Below are 7,894 nucleotides of genomic sequence, written 5' to 3'. Positions count from 1 at the left end.
ATATTCATAAAGATACATGGATTGGTGAGCAACTTAGATATTCTGAGATAAAACTGGTGAAATCAGGCAAGCTTGACTGCTTGTTTTTGTTTTTAAGTAGTCAGGCTGTCTGAAAATCTCACGGTTTAAGAATAGTTTCAGGAAGAAAGGAAGGCAACGTTGTGGAAACTGATTATGTTCATGCATTAGTATGGAAGTAATGAGCAATGTGTGAGAGTGCTTTGAGCTTTGAGGGTTCCAATTTTGTAATATGAAATAACACTTGCTGTATCTGTAACTTATTGAGAAGTCTGACTTGGAAATGGGACTCAATCTTTGCTTCGAGATCCCAAGAGAAAGTTCTTTCTTTCAACAAAATAATTCAAGTTGTAATTGTGGATTGCCACGGGCACGCAGGGGCGAAAGAAAATGCAGGCCTGTTATTTACCAGGCTGCACGTGGCAATAGACTATATTGGTAAGGGATGCAAGGAGAGTATGGGTCACGCTGCAAACTGCAGACACACACAACTAAAATTAATCAATTTAAAGTTTTATTGGGGATAATTACAAGGGGTAAGGGAGCAGCGTTTGATTAGCTAATAGAGTTAATGAAACTTAAAACACACAATGACTAAAATATCTACTAACAATATTTATAAACAAAGATGCAGCAATTAGTAATAACTGATACTTACAAATACAAACCAACGCATAACGACCGGCAAACGTAGAAACTCTGTTTGAAACACGTGAGCTGAGAGAGAGGCTTCGAGGTGATCAGGCTCGGTTACGGGTGTACACAGGATACACAGGATTCGTTTTTCTTTCTCCTCTCCCTGCCTGCACATGGCAGGCAGCCCATAAAGTACCAACTATGACATCATAGAAGTGTCATAGGGGACGGGGCCCAAAACCTGTTTGTGTTCGTTTCTGATTGGCACAAGCAAAGTTTACACCAAGTAGGGGAGCAGGTGCCTCAAAGTCTGGCTTCGCCCCCAAAAGGTGAGGAAATGCATATTGCTTTAGAATGCGTGCAACACTGAATGACAAAAGAAGAGGCCAGGGCAATACCGGTATGGGCAAGTTTTACAGGATGCAGACAGGAACTCATCTCAACAGTAATCTCTCTTGTGCATTCCAATTATCTGGTGCTTCCTTAATTATCATATTTCACATGCTTTTTGAGTGATGAGGAAGCCGTGAGCTTTTGAATAAAAAATTTTAGAGGAATGTTGCAAAAATAAATCTGGCTGATAAATCAGTTTGTCATGAAATGTTAGTATTATTATTTGAACTACATTAATGCTTTACCCATATTAGGGCCGGCTGACCTCTCTATAGTAAAAAAATCTATATCCTCCCAGCCAGTCTAGTACTTTGTGAATCTACATAATTCTAAGTATCCGGTATCCAAAACCATATTCTGTGTCCTGGTGGGGTCATTTTCTAAACTTTTTAGCAGTCAGGGAAACTCCTAAGCGCACAGACAAACTATGGTAATCTAATTTTAGGAGTAAACATGGTGTAGTGATTATTAGTCTGGTAGTCTCCAACACTGGACTTTATTTCCTATACTCTCGTGATTTTTTTTGAACAAATTATTTTCAACGGACATTGTCAACTTCAGATTTCTGTCTGAATTGTGTTTACTTTCTAGTGTTAGTGATTTTAGTTGTTACTTATAACTGGCAGATTGAAGACACGTTCCCTGTTTTTAGCAGCTTGTTTCCTTTGTCAGCCCTCGGTATAAAGTCAGCTTAATTGGCCTTTCATACAGAAGCCAGGGAGAGAATTTTTGTTATGGAGGGATGGGGATCCAGGGAAATAACTTCAGTCATAAAGACTGGCAGGGGTGGCTGAGAGGCAGGTGTAGTAACTGAAACAACTACTCAGCTTTTGAAACTGACTGACTAAATTTTGAATGTACGGTGTTCCTTTTAAAACTTCTCTGTGCTTCAGTTTCACTGTATGTATGAAGATAAGACTTGCCTATTTCAGGGGTGTTGAGACGTGTGTTTAGAAAGAGCTTTGAGATTCTCTACAGAAATGCCAAATACTGGCATAATATTCTGTTGCAGTTTGAGCTGTCTCCAACTGAATTCTGTGCAAGTAGGAGTAATATTACTGACTCACATTAGTGGAGTTCTTTAATGCAGTGTGTGTGCACAACTCTCTCTTTTCTGTCATATCTAGGAGCTGTGACTGTGTAATAAAGGATGCCACTTTGTAGTGACATGCTATATCTGTTGAGCTATGCTTTTCTAAGGTCACCCTGCTCAGAGGTACATGAGTGATGCATGGCTTCTTTTCTTGCAAGTTAAATAGGATGTTTAAGTTGGAGAGAGAGTGGCCCCATCTGCAAATGCCAAGGGTGTTTACTCTCTGGCTCACAGCAGCCTCTAGTTTAAGGGTCAGATTCCCAGCTGGTGTAAATTGATATAGCTCAATTGAAGTCAATGTAGACATGCTCACTTATACCAAAAGCTGGCCCTAAATCTTTGGAACAAAGGAAAACAACTGAGAATTTTTTTTTGACAGCTAAAATCTTGTTCTATGTAAGTTTGTGTAGTTTTTGAGAACTCATGAAATGCTACATGAGTAACATGCAAAAGAAGTGCCCACAACAAACAAGATGCACTGAAATCCCTCATCCCAAAGGGGTTTTTAAATGCCACTACTGTCAGTTGCTGTGCACCTGGCTTTCAGCTGATGTGAAAAGTAATACTACTGTTATAGTCCTTGTAGACTGACATTATACACGCATGGGTTTTTCCAAGGAACACTGTTGGATTTCATGCATCAGAATCCATCATTTTCCACAAGTAGCAGGGAAAGAATGCCTACTAACCTTATTTCAGTTTCCACTCTTGAGTGAGGGTAACAGCTCTGGAATAAATTCAGAGAGAGTATATTTTGTCTTTATAACTAAATGTGAACAGCTCAGCTGGTGTAACACAGGGCCATCAAGTATTGTACAGGACCTAATCTGTTGCCAAGTTTAAAATACCTCGGTAATGCCTCTAGTGGAAGGAAAGCAAATAGTTGGTGCTCTGGATTGATGTGATGGCACAACATTTATGAAAGAAAAGTATTATGAAAATTGGAGAGTTACACCAGTGCAAATGCAATCATTGATTAATTAAGACTGGGACTTTAGGCACCCAGTTCCCATCCTAAATTGAATCCTAGCTTAAAATAACCCATTGTACTAAATGTTGGTTTATCTCCCAGGACCATGCAAACACAGGAGCCGGCCCTGAGCTGCTGGACTCTTCACAGTCTGGAGGGCTCCCTCCCTTCCCCCTCAAAACTGAGAAAAATGGATCAGCCCAATCTGCTCTCTCTGATCTCTCTTCTCTGCTGCAGGACAACAATGGGCAGTTCCACTCCCTCTCCTTTTTTCCTAGAGGACATGGGGAAGAGGATTACTAACCCAGAGCTGCTCCAGCAGCAGCTAGGACCTTCTTCTGGCAACAATAGAGCCCTGCGGGGAGGGGGGGGATGTATGAAGAGTGGCAATGGGCAGCTGAATTTATCTGTGCTAGGGATGGAGGCAGACAGTGTGGCCTGAATTTATTGTAGGGGGGGGGGGGGTATCCTAAGAAGTGACCAATGCACTCTTGCCAAATTTTTCTTCCATTGCTGCCCTGAGAAACCCAGTCAATTACCTCAATATTTCTTGAAAAATCTTAATATGAGAGCTCAGATACAGGTCCCCCCTACCATGTTAACTGTTAAAACTTGCATCATTTAATTTTCCCTTCAAATGTATTTTTCACAAGAACAAAAGTGTTTGCACCACTCAGATCAACAAAAATACCCCCTGTATTTCAAATTCTAGGAAGTCTTTGGGTGACAAAATAAAGTCAATATTCACATTCTGCAGTTAAAGGAATGTCTCTGATTCCACATTCAGAAAAAGGCCCCAGAGAACTGATGCTATATATTACTGCACAGTAGTGAAAGATGATGTGCATAGGTGGTTGAGAGGGCTGTGGTTAGTGTACTGAATTTTGTAAATGACTGCAAATGGTGGTGAAAACGAGCTACACAGAGTTTGTTTCAAGCAGCGGTGAGCACTGTGGATTTGGCTGAGCATATTTGTACCTTTCTAGGTGAGAGGAGAACATGAATTTGCTGGAAGCCAAAAATCTTTCTACAAACTCTATCAGCCTGCAAAAATACTTTTTCCTTTGAGCCAAAAAAAAGAAAAAATGAGATCAGAAAAGAATTAACTCTTGGAAAAATTTTTTTCACTGATTGTGAGAATATTGTACGTGTCTTAGCTTTTCCTGAGTTCCCACATTCTCTTAATTTTTTTTACCCGAAAGAAACCACAGTTAGAGACTCTAAAGTACTTTTGGTATCATAGGAAACAATCATTTCAAAATGGTATTTCAAGATGTGGAAAGGACTTGGCAAATTACTGCTGCGACTTTTGTGCTCTGGCCAATAGGATTTCACAGGGTGCATTTCTTGGCTGAATCCAGCCCTTTTGTATATAAATAAATCATGAAGGAAAGAGCAGTTACAGGAGAAGCCTTTTATCTGTACAACACTTTATAATTATTCCATTTGTAAATCCAAAACAGAGATCTTGCTTGTCTAAAAAAAAAAAAAAAAAACGAATGAGAGAATACCAATAAACTGCAATGAAGATGGTAACAAAATAATGGGGTAACCTTATCCTGCAACTTCAAGTGTCTGTGTGGATTACTTATCTATAAGGAGTCCTGCTGAGTCAGGGGCTCTGTGTGGGTCCGTTGTCCACCTGCACTCATGGGATCAATGCACTAATTTTTAAATATCCACTGGAAAAACAATACACTAAATAAGAACATTCAAATTATTTAAGGGCTTGATCCTGTCCTTGGACACAGAAGAGTGGCTAGGATCAGAACAGTGCTTCTGGGGTACTAATTCTTCCCCCTGTCTCAGGTAACTCCCTGAACTCCAGCGAGAATAGAGCCTTAGGGTGAGCAAGACTTGACTAAGTTAGGTGTCTTTCATCCCTCCTTTTCCCCCTACTTACTATACTGTGATTAGTCATCCCCCAAAGAGATTCTCTGTGCGCTGTACTCCCAAACTATTTCTCATATGTAAATGACACTATCTGTGAGTGACTCAGCCTGTGTTGGATGAACATAGTGTGACGTTGCACCCCAGAATGCTTTATAGAAATATGCTTGAGTGTAAATATGACATAACTGGAATGTGTTTTATGCTAGATATGACATGTAACGTCTTTGCAAAGGTTATGTTCTTCTGCATGTATTCACCCTATTCATGTATCATTTTTATATCTGACGTTATGAGCGTTGGCTCTATGCTTGTATTTAAAGTGTTTGCTGTAGAAAGCACCTAAGGCAGATGTGGTCAATGTAGTGAAGGAGTTATTCAAGTAATTAGGAGTATTTGGTTAACAATGGACCTTGATAGACACCAATCCACATCTGAGCTTTCCTGGGAAGACCTGCAGAAAACTGAGTCATGCATGGACATGTGACTTGCCCATGTGAATCAAAAACTCCATTTTGTAGCTGGATTATACACCGGGGGAGAGAGGGGTTCCCACTCACAAGAGAGAAACTATATAAGCCCCTGGAAAAACCCCTCCATTTTGTCTTCAGCTGGCTCAAGAGAGAGCCTCTCCACCCCCAAAGGATACCTGAGAGAAACTGGAACAAAGGACAGTAACCACAGGGGTGTGAGTGATTGCTGGACCCAGACTAGAAGGAGGCTAGTCTGTAAAAGAAGCTTACTGGAACATTTCTGAGGGTGAGATTTCATTCGTAATCATTTTCTTACTGTATTAGGTTTAGACCTGCGTGTTTTATTTTATTTTGCTTGGTAATTCACTTTGTTCTGTCTTATTACTTGGAACCACTTAAATCCTAATTTTTGTATTTAATAAAATCACTTTTTACTTATTAATTAACCCAGGGTATGTATTAATACCTGGGCGGGGGCAAACAATTGTGCATATCTCTCTATCAGTGTTATAGAGAGCGAACAATTCATGAGTTTACCCTGTATAAGCTTTATACAGGGTAAAATGGATTTATTTGGGGTTTGGACCCGGGTATCTGAGTACCGGAGACTGGAACACTTAATAAGCTGTTTTTAGTTTAGCCTGCAGCTTTTGGGGGATGTAGTTCAGACCTGGGTCTGTGTTTGTAGCAGACTAGTGTGTCTGGCTCAAACCAGGCAGGGCACTGAAGTCCCAAGCTGCCAGGGAAAATGGGCTCAGAGGTATTCTCGGCACATCAGGTAGCAGTCCCAAAGCGGGTTTCTGTGATCCAACCCGTCACACACATGTCCTAGAGGATGAGAGAGCTAGTAGACCTACCTTGCTCTCCCATCTCATCTGTTAGATTTGGTTCCCACAGAGACAGCTGAGCCAGTCTGGCAGGTTTCCATCTGCAGAGGACCCCAGGGTGGGGACCCAGAGAAGCTGGTGTCTAGTCCTCAATAGTTGCATGCACTGGCATGGGCCTGATGGTGTTGAGAAGTCAGGATGTCCATGTTAACTTATCCTTCCACTGTGTCAACCTTTTAGAAATTGAAGGGGCTAATGATTATTGAAGGGGGCATGTTAAGCTTTGGGCAAGAGGATGAGTTGGCAGGGAGACAAGGCTGCTTCTTCAGGGGGAGAAGGGAAAACATTTCTCTTCTTCTGTCCTTTCCATGTAGAGGTCACCTACCACTTACCAGATTCCTCTTCACCCATCTCCATACCTATGACAAGCAGCTAAAGAGATCTTCAAAAATCAATCTACCACCTTATTCCTTTGTGAGGTCCAATGCCCTATTTATGTCCCATCTCCCCCCTTAAGCCGCCCACTTTAGCTTCCTCATCTTTATCTTTGAAACTTAATCTCTGCATTGGCTTCCCGGCTTCCCAAATATCTTCACTAAACACTACCTCCTTCCTGATCTTTTAGTCTTAGTTCCCTCTCCCTGATCACCCTATCTCCATCACATTCATCCTCTTGCCCCCATTCTGATCTCTTCCAACTCTTTCATGATTTACAATCCTACATTGTCTATGATCAGCCACTCATCCCTTTCCTCATTCTCTCCACTCCAGGTTCTTGCTCAAACCCCTCCCCCCATCATCCATTTCCTCCAATCCCATTGGCATGCTTCTGTGTGCGAAGTCCCCTGGTCACACAGATTTCCTATACTACAAACTCATACTCTCCTTCCCCAGTTCTGCCATCTTCCTGCTCAAGCAGCATTCCTTCTCCATGTCATACACTGTGATGTCCGGTCACCTATTCACCCACTCTGGTTCTCTCCTGAAACCTTCCTCCATTTTCCAAGTAGAAGCTTTTACAAAATTTGCAGTGACCTTCCCCTTGTGAGACTGACACTATAGGATCTGATTGAATGGACTTTGAAAACAATTTTATACATCTTTAATTTTTTCCCCAAGTATATTGAAAACATTTATTTTGGGGAGATGGCATACAGTAGACAATAGGATACTATAATCAGCAATGTGTATGAAGGTGTGTCTACACAGACTTCATGTAACTGACAATTTAGGAAATTGTTAGTTTGGAGATAGGATGTTCACTTAGGCCCTGATCCTGCAAACACACGGGCTTGACATATCTATGGTCCTCCTGAATGAGACTACTTGTTTAAGGCACTCATCCAGCAAATAAGTGTCACTTTAAAAAAAGAATCACATAGTTAAGAATAAAAACAGCTGTATTCATTATACCTACATTATAAAATAGACAATGCACCAACCTCTTCTTTTTCCCCACTCTCCCCCTTAACAATGCTATCTTATGTTTATATTAGATGCTTTTCTATTGCCTACATGACAGTAATCTCAGATCACGTCCAAGCATTACTGAACTCCTGTGAGTCAGGGATGTATTATGATTTCCATGTTCTAG

This window comes from Emys orbicularis, chromosome 8 (genome assembly GCF_028017835.1).
Source record: "Emys orbicularis isolate rEmyOrb1 chromosome 8, rEmyOrb1.hap1, whole genome shotgun sequence".
Taxonomy (NCBI): domain Eukaryota; kingdom Metazoa; phylum Chordata; order Testudines; family Emydidae; genus Emys; species Emys orbicularis.
The sequence above is the reverse complement of the archived record's forward strand: the minus strand, read 5'-3'. Positions refer to the sequence as shown.